This window comes from Schistocerca gregaria, chromosome 1 (genome assembly GCF_023897955.1).
Source record: "Schistocerca gregaria isolate iqSchGreg1 chromosome 1, iqSchGreg1.2, whole genome shotgun sequence".
NCBI classification, from domain to species: domain Eukaryota; kingdom Metazoa; phylum Arthropoda; class Insecta; order Orthoptera; family Acrididae; genus Schistocerca; species Schistocerca gregaria.
The window spans coordinates 900728129-900744706 of record NC_064920.1 but is presented as its reverse complement, the minus strand read 5'-3'; positions in this window follow the sequence as shown (position 1 = coordinate 900744706).

Below are 16578 nucleotides of genomic sequence, written 5' to 3'. Positions count from 1 at the left end.
TGTTACTAGCCAACAGAATTCTCTTATTCCTCTGAAGCAAAACACTATGTTCCTGGGAGCTCGAAACTAACCACAAATTTCACAGTGTTTCAGGCTTGACGTGTTACCACTGTAGATGCTACGCGAATATCGTCCTCTAGTGTCACCTCTATTCCAGGAACAGTTTCCTACACTCTACAACTTTAACATACTCACTATTAAATAAAACATGTTTTGAAAATAACATTTTCCATTAATCTCGAAATTGTAAACTTTAAAGTGAGGCTATTCAATAAGCGTGGAGAACACTGGAATTTATTCAGATTTCTCAATAGGAGATGAAATTGCTTTGGGAGATTCAGGTGCAACATGGAGGATACAAGATTCCATCGTGGTATTGAGAATCCATAATTATTTCTCAGTCTAGCAATGGCTTCATAGAAGATAACTACATGGCGTAGTATGCGTGATAGAAATTATTCACGCGGAACTGCAAGAGTGAAGTTAACCCCTTCCTAGATTATCTTCGTGAATCGGCGCTTACAACTCTTCCCTGTTTATTCCATGCTGTAATCTTTATGACCTAGTCGCTTGTAATAGATCTCGAAGCGTATTAGACTTGCTCGGCTCCAGTCTGTGTGCCTATAAATGGAAGTTCCGGATTGCTCATCTGCTTTAGTAATATTTCTGTATATTACGTTGCATTTATTGATGAACACCATAAAATAATTCACAATCATTCAGTTTGATATAATTAACATCAAAAGATACGTAAAATGCGAAAGCAGGTTCGACACAAAAATCACCTTTGAATTGCATCCTGACGTCTTTAGAAGAGTCAGGTGTGCAACACGCTAGCACACTTTGCATGACTTCATAGTGATACATTGTCGGTAGAATGTTAACTGGTAACCCGATATAAATAGTTCAATACTTAGTGGAATTATGGTCATCTACATGTTGGTGGGCCACTATTGTTTAGCCGGCCGGTGTGGCCGAGCGGTTCTAGGCGCTTCAGTCTGGAACCGCGCCACCGCTACGGTCGTAGGTTCGAATCGTCCCTCTGGCATGGATATGTGTGATGTCCTTAGGTTAGTTAGGTTTAAGTAGTTCCACGTTCTAGGGGACTGATGACCTCAGATGTTAAGTCCCATAGTGCTCAGAGCCATTTGAACCATTTGAACTATTGTTTAACGTAAAACCGCTCGCTCGACGAAAGATCGGTACCCAAAGACTGGAAACTTGCACAGGTCACACCAGTATTCAGGAACGTCGATAAGCAGCAGATTTTTCGAACATACATACTCTTGGAACGATTTGAATGAAACCGAAGAGAACGGTCTATTGCCACAAAATCAACACGCATTACGAAAAAATGTTCTTGTGAACACGAAGTGTTAAGTGCTATTGACGTGGGATTTCAAATTGATTTCGTATTTTTGGATTTGCGGAAGGCTTTTGACACTGTACCATACAATCGGTTTGTAATAAAACTGCGTGCTTATGGAATATCGTCTCAGTTATCTGCCTGGTTTTGTGATTTCCCGTCAGAGATGTCACAGTTCGTAGTATTAGATGGAAAATCACCGACTAAAACAGAAGGGTTTTCTGGCGTTTCCCAACGTAGTGTTATAGGATCTCTGCTGTTCCTTATCAGCACACACGGTTTAGGAGACAGTCAGGGCCAACGTGTTAGGCTGTTTGCAGATGATGCTGTCGTTCATCATCAGGACAATTCACAAGAAAATAAAAAAAAATTACGAGCTTTAAAAAGATATCTGAATGGTGCGAAATATGGCAACTGTACCCAAATAATGAAAAAAGTTTGAGGTCATCCACATCAGTGCTAAAAGGAATGAGTTAAAATCGGTTACACGAAAAATGAGTCAAATCTGAAGGCCGTAAATTCAACTAACTACCTAGGAATGTTCGCGGAGCCACTCCGTAGCAATTCTGGACGTGTGGGGGTGTCGCATTGTCCTGCCCAGGTCCATCGAAATACACGATGGACATGAATGGATACAGGTGAAAGACAGAATGCTTACGTACGTATCACCTGTCAGAGTAATATATACACGTATCAGGGGATCCGAATCACTGCAACTACACATGCCACACACCATTACAGAGCCTACACCAGCTTGAACAGTCCCCTGCTGACATGCAGCATCCATGGATTCATGAGGTTATCTCCATACCCGTACACGTCCATCCGCTCGATGAAATTCGAAACGTGACTTGTTGGAGCAGGCAACATGTTTCCAGTCATCAACAGTCCAAGTCATTGTTGACGAGCCCAGGCGAGGAGTAAAGCTTAGAGTAATGCAGTCATCGAGGGTACATGAGTGGGCCTTCGGTTCCGAAAGCTCATATCGATGAAGTTTCGTTGAATGATTCGCACGCTGACACTTGATGATGGCCCAGTACTGAAATTTGCAGCAGTTTGCCGAAGGGATGCAATTCTGTAATTTTCAACGATTCTCTTCTGTCGTCCTTGGTTCCGTTCTTGTAGGATCTTTTTCCGCTCTTAGCGGTGTCGGAGATTTGACGTTCTACCCGATTCGCGATATTCGCGGTACATCTTCATCTACATCTACATCTACATCCATACTCCGCAAGCCACCTGACGGTGCGTGGCGGAGGGTACCTTCAGTACCTCTATTGGTTGTCCCTGCTATTCCAGTCTCGTATTGTTCGTGGAAAGGAGGATTGTCGGTATGCTTCTGTGTGGACTCTAATCTCTCTGATTTTATCCTCATGGTCTCTTCGCGAGATATACGTAGGAGGGAGCAATATACTGCTTGACTTCACGGTGAAGGTATGTTCTCTAAACTTCAACAAAAGCCCGTACCGAGCTGCTGAGCGTCTCTTCTACAGAGTCTTCCACTGGAGTTTATCTATCAACTCCATAACGCTTTCACGATTACTAAATGATCCTGTAACGAAGCGCGCTGCTCTCCGTTGGATCTTCTCTATCTCTTCTATCAACCCTATCTGGTACGGATCCCACACTGCTGAGCAGTATTCAAGCTGTGGGCGAACAAGCGTGCTGTAACCTACTTCCTTTGTTTTCGGATTGCATTTCCTTAGGATTCTTCCAGTGAATCTCAGTCTGGCATCTGCTTTACCAACGATCAACTTTATATGATCATTCCATTTTAATCACTACTAATGCGTACTCCCAGATAATCAATGGAATTAACTGCGTCCAGTTGCCGACCTGCTATATTGTAGCTAAATGATAAGGGATCTATCTTTCTATGTATTCGCAGCATATTACACTTGCCTACATTGAGATTCAGTTGCTATTCCCTGCACCATGCATCAATTCACTGCAGATCCTCCTGCATTTCAGTACAATTTTCCATTGTTACAGCCTATCGATATACCACAGCATCATCCGCAAAAAGCCTCAGTGAACTTCCGATGTCATCCTCAAGGTCATTCATGTATGTTGTGAATAACAACGGACCTACGACACTCCCCTGCGGCACACCTGAAATCACTCTTACTTCGGAAGACTTCTCTCCATTGAGAATGACATGCTGCGTTCTGTTATCTAGGAACTCTTCAATCCAACCACACAATTGGTCTGATAGTCCATATGCTCTTACTTTGTTCATTAAACGACTGTGGGGAACTGTATCGAACGTCTTGCGGAAGTCAGGAGACACGGCATCTACCTGGGTGCCCGTGTTTATGGCCCTCTGAGTCTCGTGGATGAAAAGCGCGAGCTGGGTTTCACACGACCGTCTTTTCCGAAACCCATGCTGATTCCTATAGAGTAGATTTCTGGTCTCCATAAAAGTCATTATACTCGAACATTATACGTGTTCCAAAATTCTACAACTGATCGACGTTAGAGATATAGGTCTATAGTTCTGCACATCTGTTCGACGTCCCTTCTTGATAACGGGATGACCTGTGCCCTTTTCCAATCCTTTCGAACGTTAAGCCCTTCTAGAGACCTACGGTACACCGCTGCAAGAAGGAGGGCAAGTTCCTTCGCGTACTCTGTGTAAAATCGAACTGTTATCCCATCAGGTCCAGCAGCCTTTCCTCTTTTGACCAATTTTAATTGTTTCTCTATCCCTCTGTCGTCTATTTCGATATCTAGAATTTTGTCATCTGTGCGACAATCTAGAGAAGGAACTACAGTGCAGTCTTCCTCTGTGAAACAGCTTTGGAAAAAGACATTTAGTATTTCGGCCTTTAGTCTGTAATCCTCTCTTTCAGTACCATTTTGGTCGCAGAGTGTCTGGACATTTTGTTTTGATCCACCTACCGCTTTGACATAAGACCAAAATGTTTTAGGATTTTCTGCCAAGTCAGTACATAGAACTTTACTTTCGAATTCATTGAACGCCTCTTGCATAGCCCTCCTCACACCACATTTCGCTTCGCGCAATTTTTGTTTGTCTGCAAGGATTTGGTTATGTTTATGTTTGCTGTGAAGTTCCCTTTGCTTCCGCAGCAGTTTTCTAACTCGGTTGTTGTACCACGGTGGCTCTTTCTCATCTCTTACGATCTTGCTTGGCACATCCTTATCTACCGCATATTGTACGATGGTTTTGAACTTTGTCCGCTGATCCTCAACACTATCTGTACTTGAGACAAAACTTTTGTGTTGAGCCATTAGTTACCCAGTAATCTGCTTTTTGTCACTTTTGCTAAACAGAAAAATCTTCCTACCTTTCTTAATATCTCTATTTACGGCTGAAATCATCGATGCAATAACCGCTTGATGATCGCTTATTCCCTGTTCTGCGTTAACTGTTTCAAATAGTTCGGGTCTTTTTGTGACCAGGAAGTCTAATATGTTATCACCACGAGTCGGTTCTCTGTTTAACTGCTCAAGGTAATTTTCAGATAAAGCAGTTACAAAAATTTCACTGGATTCCTCGTCTCTGCCACCAGTTATGAACGTTTGAGTCTCCCACTCTACATCCGGCAATTAAAATCTCCACCCAGAACTATAACATGATGGGGAAATGTGCTTCAAATATTTTCCAAATTACCCTTCAGGTGCTACGCCACAACAGCTGCTGAGCCAGGGGGCCTATAGAGACATCCAATTACCATGTCTGAGCCTGATTTAGCCGTAACCTTCACCCAAATTATTTCACATTTCGGATCTCCGTCAATTTCCTTCAATACTATTGCACTTCTTATCGCTACAAACAAGCCTCCCCCTTCACTGTCTCTGCGGTATACATTCCAATCTGAGTTTAGGAATTCATTACTGTTTACGTCAGGTTTCAGCCAACTTTCTGTCCCTAGTACTATATGGGCATTGTGACCGTTTATTAATGAGAGCAGTTCTGGGACTTTTCTGTAGACGCTCCTGCACTTTACTGTTAGCACATTAATATTGTTATTCCCTGTTGCAATTTTGCCTACACCTACCTTGCCGCGTCTCAGGAGGCGTCTTGTTGAGCATAGGGAGGGAATTCTCTAACCTAAAAAACCCACATGTGCACTCCACACGTACTCCGCTACCCTTGTAGCCGCTTCCGGCGTGTAGTGCACGCCTGACCTATTCAGGGGGACCCTACATTTCTCCACCCGACAGCGGAGGTCGAGAAATTTGCACCACAGATCTCCGCAGAATCGCCTGAGCCTCTGGTTTAAGCCTTCCACTCGGCTCCAAACCAGAGGACCGCGATCGGTTCTGGGATCGATGCTACAAATAGTTAGCTCAGATTCCACCACGCGGGCGAGGCTTTCCGCCTTCACCAATTCCGCCAACCGCCTGTACGAACTGAGGATGACCTCTGAACCCAGACGGCAGGAGTCATTGGTGCCGACATGAGCAACAATTTGCAGTCAGGTGCACCCAGTGCTATCGCCGCCGGTAGGGCCTCCACATCTCGGATGAGACCCCCCGGCAAGCAGACAGAGTGAACACTGGCCTTCTTCCCCGATATTTCCGCTATTTCCCTAAGGGGCTCCTTCACCCGCCTAAAGTTGGATCTCCAAATAACCAATAAACCCCTCCCCCCGTGTGCCTGCTCGGACCTTGGTGAAGGACCTGCCACATGTCCACTCACAGGCAGAGCGGGCCATGCCACACGGACAGCCTCCACACTGACCCTCCGCCTTGTGCGCCGCGAATGCCGCTTAACCCGCCACTCCTATTGGGGAGAGGGTGGTCCAATCGCTACCAGTAGCCACGAAGATGTCTCGACAGCAGGGACAGTGGGTGAAGCATGACACCTGGGGTGTACAATGCGACGAACCAGACTCTCCATTGCCGCTACGCCCCGAGGCAGCAGCCTGAAGACGGCTGACCGCGGCCATCAACACGTTCAGCTGTTCGCGAACAGTGGCCAGCTCCTCCTGCTTCCGTACACAGCAGTCACACGTCCTATCCATCCTAAGGAATCAATTTACTGTAGAGAGTTAATCAACTTTTAACTAGAGTGCTAATTCACTAAAGGCGGCTGATTGTTGACTAAACTGTGGTTGCTAGACACTTCTTGTAAAAAAAACTATGAAAATAGCACTACCTGTCTCTGGACTGTATTGAAAACAAACCCAACACTACTGGCACTATGGTTGACTAAAGGGACTCTCTCTGACTGTATTCCAAACAAACACGAAATCTATTGAACACTATTACTAGCACTCGACAATTAAAGCTTCCTAAAAGCAAAAACACATGGAAGAAGAAGTGACAAGTAAGAAAAATACAGTTAATACTTACATTAACGTAGCTTGCTGCACAGCAGATGTGAAGCACACGGCAGTTACGACGACACTGACACTACACTCGTGTAATGGTCGTACAGGATAATACCCACTTCATCGTTACCTCGCACATGCTATGTCCCATCGCCCGTGCTCCGACTATAACACCACATTCAAACTCGCTTAGACCTTACAAGATTGTAGCAGCTGTAACCGACCTATTAACTGTCCCAGACTCTTGTAGTCTTATATAGGAGTAGTCGACCGCAGCGCCGTTTTCTGCCTGTTTACATATCTCTGTATTTCAATACGCACGCCTATTCCAGTTTTTTTGGCGCTTCAGTATAGGATCAGTGTAATTAAGATAGTGAATGTTTATGGAGACTGTACACAGGTAGAAAATAATCAACAGTCATATTATCTTGCTCCTAATTGACTTTTATTGCCTTATTTAAATAATGCGCCATGTCATTATTGAGAATTCATATTCTGTTTTACTCCAGTTCTTGTTTCTTTCTGTTTCTATTTTTAAATTTTATCATTTACTACCTCAGCAGTATATATATTTCTTGACAAATTTTAATATGAATAATGTCCCAACATTTACCTTAGCATTCTTATATACAGAGCTGAAAAATCTATAATATCGCATAATAAGCGCTAGTGATAAATGAAGAAAAAAGCGAAAAAAACTGGCAGTGTACGGGAAGCTATGTTTAATAGATGAATGTTGCCCAGTGAAGCTAAATGAAGACCTTTAGACTGTAACACGACAATTTTATATCAAAACTAGATGGGTACCTGTCGTTGCCTGGGTATGTGTTTATTCCAATATTCTTAGCGCGACTCCACCTTCCCCTCTGTCCATCTCCTCTCCTCGCTCTCTGTCATCACCTCCTGCTGATCTCTCTACCCATCCTCTCCTCCCTTCTCTCCCTGTCCAGCAGCTCCTCCCCTCTCCTCACCTGCCCCTTCGCACTCTGTCCATCGAATTGAGGCACTGCTGTAGGCCAGTACCAATTTCGTGGTTGTTAATGTGCATTTAATGCTCTAGGAGTGAAACGACTCTGCTGCATAACTCTTACTTTCATGAAGTAAGTTATGTTCACTCCAGTTACATTACCAACGCCGTTGAGCTGTTCATGAAATGTAGGGAACTGAGGAGAGAGAAGTTAGTTTTTTGGCACTGGTTTTCCTGCTCAGAATGATCTTTCCCGGCTACTGTCTAGCGCTGATGGGAGCACACTTCTCTGATTTTGGTAGGTATCGCAGTCGGCAGTGGTTAATACATACTCTGAGCAGCTCGCTCCTTACTTGTTCTGGCATAAAACTTGAGTTCCTCATTTTATTGTAATTTGAGATTTGTCTCTTTAACGTTGAATTCTTGAGTTGCCAAGATAAGGGCAAGTTCTTGTGTTTTGTGTATGCAGTCTTCCATATAATTTGGCAACTTCCATCCAAATGTGTTCGTGTAACTTTGTGTCAATTCTGCTCACATTTTTACAAAGCTTTTCTCTCTTAAGTACTTCCGCTTTGTGTCTAATAATCACAGAAAATAAGTATGTATTATACTCAGCCTTGATTTGAACTAAAAGGTCTTTTAAATTGTATTACTATCGTTTCCATGGTGAGGTGATCCTCTAATACTAAACTTAAGTTTTTGCACACCTAAGACTTTTGTTCTCACTTTGTGTGTTTTATTACTGGCACAGTGGCCAAACTCAACGCTCAGTTAATATAACCGCCATTACACTCGTTCGTCGTGTTTGATTATAAGTGTATTTATTTGTTAGGCAGAGCTGTGGGGATAACTGTACGTTGTTTCAGGACTCTTTGGCTCATGATCTTTCAGTACTCAGACGTAAAGAGCAGCAAAATTTTATAGAAACGTTACAGCATAGCGTCGATACAGGGTTCCTGCTCACACAAACAAACTTTCAACCCTATTGTTTGATATATTAGAGACGAAGAATAAACTCGTACTGGACAGAAATGGGGTATTAAGTGGATTGGTGTAATTTGAAAGAAATCGACTCAGATTTCAAAATACCATGATAGATCATGAGGGACAACACGGGAAACCTAAACCGATATTCCTGAACAGGGATTTGAGTCCCACATCACCCAAATACGACCGCATTGCGCTAATTAACTCGATATCTCGAGAGCTCCCTTTGATTAGGGGTATGGATCTTGAGGAGGAAACCAAAATTAGTGAATTACTGTGCTGATAAACCTCTTACATTATTTCCCCAAGATTTCGGGATAGCAGCCGGATCTCGTTGACTTCTTTCCACGATATTTCGGCTGACAACCTTACAGCCATCTTCAGGCGTGTCCCTCTATTTATACGTAAAAGTGCCGCAAGACCCGCTTGCGCAAGTTACCGTTGCATGCGCGCCACCTGTCGATTCCTAGGCCCTCTGCAATATTACTGCATCTATGGAGCGCAAGCGAATACGTGGTGCAAGTAAAACATGCAGGCCCCCAGTTGGCAGACGTGTCCAAAACAATAAAATGCAAAATTTCAACATTAAAATTAAAATTACTAGTCGCTCGACAGGCCATAAGAAATCGACAGGTACCAGGCCTTATTCAATTGAAAGCGGCCATATCGATTAATGAGATTTTCCGCCAAACGTATTTCCACGGATTCCTTAACAACTCTTACATTATTTGATTTTCAAACAGCAGAGCAGAACTGAATGTACTCAGATATTTCGCTCTTTACCTATTCTGATCAACATTCAACTGACACTCAATATTTTTAGCGCAACGCAGTCTGACTTTCAATAATCCCTACAAAAGAATGGCCCTGACTAACATTAACCTATACCTTTCACAAATCACTTACCTCACAAAAATCTTCGTTATTCAAACTATTGCAATACAGCGAGCGCCACTACTGCCAGCTAAATAAAAGATTCAAACTACTGAAGGCACTAACTACTGATAGAGAACAAACAATGTATTTACCTTAATAGTGTTCAAAAGTCATAATATATACAGCAGTCCATGGTATCCAGTCTTACAAATTTACTGTCTCTGATGGACACACGTCCAGATCATCTGCTCTCAAAACTCCGCCATTTCTCTCCCCACATCCACCGCTGCTGGCGGCTCACGTCCAACTGCGCAACGCTAAGCGCTGTTATCAGCCAACTACCCAACACTACAATAGCATATACTCCAACAATGCAAACCAACCACAGCCTTCACACAGCACAGTCAGTGACTGTCATATAGAGCGCTACTTGGCGTTACCAACATAAAAACCTAAACAGCCTACTTACTATGGTAACAATGGAAAACCAAAGTCAGGTGGAGCTACAGGGGTCCAAGGTTTGAATCTTAACCACTGTGCAAAATTACTCTTTGCTGTAACCTATTGGGAATACATTCTCCAAATGGAAACTTTTACATTTGTGATCTTCCATTTCTTACAAGCATGTCGACTACATGTTAGGTGTATCGAAACAAAGATGGTGATAATAAATTGTAGATTATCTCTTCGAAATTAAATTGAAGGTTTTATGAACTTGACAAATCGTTTGAAAATATGATGTTAACTAAGTTCTGTGACGTATGTCTGAGTATAAAATACTGAGGATGTAGAAGTTTAAAAACTGAAGAGGAATTGAGGCTAGAGGATGTATACAAACTCGAAGGGCAAGTTATTTCCGGTAATATTACAGTCCGGGTACTTCCATGCTTTTATTGGAAGCAGTAATGCGTCTAAAGTAATATACCGGTATTACAGTTCTGTGCTGGTTCCTGGTACGTTACTGAATTTAAAACACCACTGTAGGGCTTCTGCTTAGTCATTGAGACGAGAGACGCACAATGGGCAGCGAGAGGGATTTTCTCCGATTTTACGGAAACATTTGAAAGCCAGAGGCCAACGTCCTCTTCCGGTTACGCATTTCTCACTTTTGCTGCCTGGTGAACCCGGGAGCGGCAGCTGCGATGCACGGAAGCGCGTTTCGGAATTTCCGGCCACTGCTGGGAGGTGGGGGGGCGAGTCTCTTTCCGCGGTACGACGCCTGCCGACGCCGGACGCCCCGCCTGGCGAAACAATGGCTCACGTTCCCCTGGAGACGCCGCCTAATTGGGTCTGGCAGACTCTCTATCTCCCTCTGCCTCTCCCCTGGCGGGTTCCCCGCAGATTCCGGCAGCTCTCGACACGTCGCGCAGCCAAGGGACCAGGTCTGAGAGCCACCGGGAGGAGGCGTACCGCCGAGCCCGCTAGATTGTATTCCGGAACAATTTAGGAGCCGCGTCTGCCACAGCCGAGGGATTTATTTCATGATGACAACTTCTAGGAAAATACGCGCTGTTTACGTTTCGCAGGAGGCAGTAAATGAACAGTACATTTGTATCTTTCGTTCTCAATTTCGTTACTTTAACAATGATTACGTTTCAAATTTCAACTTTTTCTGTTTCAAAAATTTTTCTCCAAAAATGTTGTGTGTGATTTAATGGGAGGCGATGTGGTGAGGTTAGTTTCCAAACAAAATCACCATTTTTAGCTGATACGAGATCAAATGCGCCACGTTTTCTCTGTAGTAGCTACACATTCAACTGGTGTCTCTGAATATCGAGTACCTACAGCTGCATCTACATGGCTACTGTGCGAATCACAATTAAGTGCCTGGCAGAGGGTTCATCGGAACACTTTCTCACTATCTCTGCATTATTTCGCCCTCGAACAAATCACGGAAAAAAATAACACCTACATCTTCCCGTGCGGGCTCTGATTTCCAGTATTTTCTTATCACGGTCGTTTCTTCATACGCAGGTAGGCATAAACAAAATATATTTGGATTCAGAGAAGAAACTTAGTGAAGTCGTTTCTCCATACATAGGCAGGCGTCAACAAAATATTTTCGCATTCAGAGGAGACAGTTGGTGATTCCAATTTTGTAAGAGGGTTCCGCCAGTTATAAATTTCGTGAAAGGGGCCCGCCAATAAAAGTCATCCTTTGGTTCACCTTTCCCACAAAACTTTCCTTGTGTTCTTTCCAATTTAAGTTGTTCGTGATTTTAATTCCAATGTATTTGGTTGAATTTACAGCCTTTACATTTAATAGATTTATCGTCCAGCCGCAGTTTAACAGACTAATTTTAGCTCTGATGTGGAGGACCTCACACTTTCCATTATTTTGAATCAACCAAAAATTTTCGCACCATACAGGTATACAGGGTGTGCCAAAATTTGCGCCCAAATCTTCAGGAAACGTTCCTCACACACAAAGAGAGAAAATATGTTATGTGGACGTGTGTCCGGGAACGCTTACTTTCCATGTTAGAGCTCATTTTATTACTTCTCTTCAAATCACATTAATCATGGAATGGAAACACACAGCAACAGAACGTAACAGCGTGACTTCAAATACTTTGTTACAGGAAATGTTCAAATTGTCCTCCGTTAGCGAGGATACATGCATCCATCCTCCGCCCCATGGAATCCCTGATGTGCCGATGCAGCCCTGGAGAATGGCGTATTGTATCACAGCCGTCCACAATACGAGCACGAAGAGTCTCTACATTTGGTACCGGGGTTGCGTAGACAAGAGCTTTCAAATGCCCCCATAAATGAAAGTCAAGAGGGTTGGGGTCAGGAGAGCGTGGGGGCCATGGAATTGGTCCGCCTCTACCAATCCATCGGTCACCGAATCTGTTGTTGAGAAGCGTACGAACACTTCGACTGAAATGTGCATGAACCACATGTGCATGAACCACATGTGCATGAACCACATGTTGTGTCGTACTTGTAAAGGCACATGTTCTAGCAGCACAGGTAGAGTATCCCGTATGAAATCATGATAACGCGCTCCACTGACCGTAGGTGGAAGAACGTGGGGCCCAATCAAGACATCACCAACAATGCCTGCCCAAACGTTCACAGAAAATCTGTGTTGAAGACGTGATTGCACAATTGCGTGCGGGTTCTCGTCAGCCCACACATGTTGATTGTGAAAATTTACAATTTGATCACGTTGGAATGAAGCCTCATCCGTAAAAAGAACATTTGCACTGAAATGAGGATTGACACACTGTTGGATGAACCATTCGCACAAGTGTACCCGTGGAGGCCAATCAGCTGCTGATAGTGTCTTCATACGCTGTACATGGTACGGAAACAACTGGTTCTCTCGTAGCACTCTCCATACAGTGGCGTGGTCAACGGTACCTTGTACAGCAGCAACTCCTCTGACGCTGACATTACGGTTATCGTCAACTGCACGAAGAATTGCCTCGTCCATTGCAGGCCTCCTCGTCGTTCTAGGTCTTCCCCAGTCGCGAGTCATAGGCTGGAATGTTCCGTGATCCCTCAGACGCCGATCAATTACTTCGAACGTCTTCCTGTCGGGACACCTTCGTTCTGGAAATCTGTCTCGATACAAACGTACCACGCCACGGCTATTGCCCCGGGCTAATCCATACATCAAATGGGAATCTGCCAACTCCGCATTTGTAAACATTGCACTGACTGCAAAACCCAGATCGTGATGATGCTACGTACTGATGTGCTTGATGCTAGCACTGTAGAGCAATGAGTCGCATGTCAACACATACACCGAAGTCAACATTACCTTCCTTAAATGGGGTCATATGGCGGTGAATCGAGGAAGTACAGTTCATACTGACGAAACTAAAATGAGCTCTAACACGGAAATTAAGCGTTTTCGTACACATGTCCACATAACATATTTTCTTTATTTGTGTGTGAGGAATGTTTTCTGAAAGTTTGGCCATACGTTTTTGTAACACCCTGCATTAATCTTCTTGCAATTGGATTTGATGTTATGATGACTTTATTAGGCGATAAAAGACAGTATCATCTGTAAACAACCAAAGACGTTTACTCAGATTCTCTCCTAAATCGTTTATAAACATATGGAAGAGCTGAGGACCTATAAAACTGTCTTGGGGAACACTAAAAGTCACTTCCGTTTTACTCGATGACTTTCTTTCAGTTACTACGAACTGAGACCTCTCTGATAGGAGATCACGTATCCAGTCACAGAACTGAGACGATATTTCACAAGCACCCAATTTCACTACAAGCAGCTTGTGTGGTACATTGTCAGAAGCTTTCTGGAAATTCAGAAATACGGAAACAATCCGAATTCCCTTATAGATAGCTCTCAGCACCTCATGTGATTGTAGAGCTAGTTGTTTATCACAGGAACGATGTTTTCTAATTCCCTGTTGGCTATGTGTCAACAGACCGTTCTCTTGCAGGTAGAGATAGAATATCATGTATGTTCCAAAAGCCTACTTCCTATCTATGTTAATGGTATGAGCCTCTAATTAGTGGATATTGTTGTGACCCATGCATCTTTCCAGTCTTTGGGTGCGGATCTTTCCTCGAGTCAACGGTTGTATATGATTTTTAAGTAGAGTTAATGCGTCAACATACTCCGAAAGGGGCGGCCGGAGTGGCCGAGCGGTTCTAGGCTCTGCAGTCTGGGACCGCGCGACCGCTACGGTCTCAGGTTCGAATCCTGCCTCGGGCATGGATGTGTGTGATGTCCTTAGTTTAGTTAGGTTTAAGTAGTTATACGTTCTGGTGGACTGATGACCTCAGAAGTTAAGTCCCATAGTGCCCAGGGCCATTTAAACTCCGAAAGGAACCTAACTGAAATACAATCTAAAAGCGGAAGACTTGCTTTTACTAACTAATTTAAGTTGCATAACTACTCCAAGCTCTCTGCTTCCTAGTTTCTCATGTTGTTAGCTGTTTTTGATTCAAATTTTGAATTATTATTTCCTCTTCTTTGGTGAATGAATTTCGGAAGGCTGTGTTGATCAACTTTGTTTTAGCAGCACTTTCTTCGATAGTACTTCCATTGCTATCGCGCAGAGAAGGCATTGATTCTGTCTTGCCGCTAACATATTTTACATGCGACCGGAATCATTTTGAATTTTCTGCCAGGTTTTATGCTAAAGACTATATTATATAACTTATGGATAGAATGATATATTTCACCAGCATAGATCAAGAACATAAAAGAAATTATTCAGATAGTGAAGGGAGACGAAAATTTAATAGTAATGGGTGACTGGAATTCGAGTGTAGGAAAAGGGAGAGAAGGAAACATAGTAGGTGAATATGGACTGGGGCTAAGAAATGAAAGAGGAAGCCGCCTAGTAGAATTTTGTACAGAGCACAACTTAGTCATAGGTAACACTTGGTTTAAGAATCATGAAAGAAGGTTTTATACGTGGAAGAAACCTGGAGATACTAAAAGGTATCAGATAGATTATATAATGGTAAGACAGAGATTTAGGAACCAGGTTTTATATTGTAGGACATTTCCAGGGGCAGATGTGGACTCTGACCACAATCTATTGGTTATGACCTGTAGGTTAAAACTGAAGAAACTGCAAAAATGTGGGAAATTAAGGAGATGGGACCTGGATAAACTGAAAGAACCAGAGGTTGTACAGAGTTTCAGGGAGAGCATAAGGGAACAATTGACAGGAATAGGGGAAAGAAATACAGTAGAAGAAGAATGGGTAGCTCTGAGGGATGAAGTAGTGAAGGCAGCAGAGGATAAAGTAGGTAAAAAGACGAGGGCTGCTAGAAATCCTTGGGTAACAGAAGAAATATTGAATTTAATTGATGAAAGGAGAAAATATAAAAATGCAGTAAATGAAGCAGGCAAAAAGGAATACAAACGTCTCAAAAATGAGATCGAGAGGAAGTGCAAAATGGCTAAACAGGGATGGCTAGAGGATAACTGTAAGGATGTAGAGGCTTATCTCACTAGGGGTAAGATACTGCCTACAAGAAAATTAAAGAGACCTTTGGAGAGAAGAGAACCACGTGTATGAATATCAAGAGCTCAGATGGCAACCCAGTTCTAAGCAAAGAAGGGAAGGCAGAAAGGTGGAAGGAGTATGTAGAAGGTTTATACAAGGGTGATGTACTTGAGGACAATATTATGGAAATGGAAGAGGATGTAGATGAAGACGAAATGGGTGATACGATATTGCGTGAAGAGTTTGACAGAGCACTGAAAGACCTGAGTCGGAACAAGGCCCCCGGAGTAGACAACATTCCATTAGAACTACTGACGGCCTTGGGAGAGCCAGTCATGACAAAACTCTACCAGCTGGTGAGCAAGATGTATGAGACAGGCCAAATACCCTCAGACTTCAAGAAGAATATAATAATTCCAATCCCAAAGAAAGCAGGTGCTGACAGATGTGAAAATTACCGAACTATCAGTTTAATAAGTCACAGCTGCAAAATACTAACGCGAATTCTTTACAGACGAATGGAAAAACTGGTAGATGCGGACCTCGGGGAGGATCAGTTCGGATTCCGTCGAAATGTTGGAACACGTGAGGCAATACTGACCTTACGACTTATCTTAGAAGAAAGATTAAGAAAAGGCAAACCTACGTTTCTAGCATTTGTAGACTTAGAGAAAGCTTTTGACAATGTTACTGGAATACTCTTTTTCAAATTCTAAAGGTGGCAGGGGTAAAATACAGGGAGCGAAAGGCTATTTACAATTTGTACAGAAACCAGATGGCAGTCATAAGAGTCGAGGGGCATGAAAGGGAAGCAGTGGTTGGGAAAGGAGTGAGACAGGGTTGTAGCCTCTCCCCGATGTTATTCAATCTGTATATTGAGCAAGCAGTAAAGGAAACAAAAGAAAAATTTGGAGTAGGTATTAAAATTCATGGAGACGAAGTAAAAACTTTGAGGTTCGCCGATGACATTGTAATTCTGTCAGAGACGGCAAAGGACTTGGAAGAGCAGTTGAACGGAATGGACAGTGTCTTGAAAGGAGGATATAAGATGAACATCAACAAAAGCAAAACGAGGATAATGGAATGTAGTCCAATTAAATCGGGTGATTCTGAGGGAATTAGATTAGGAAATGAGAC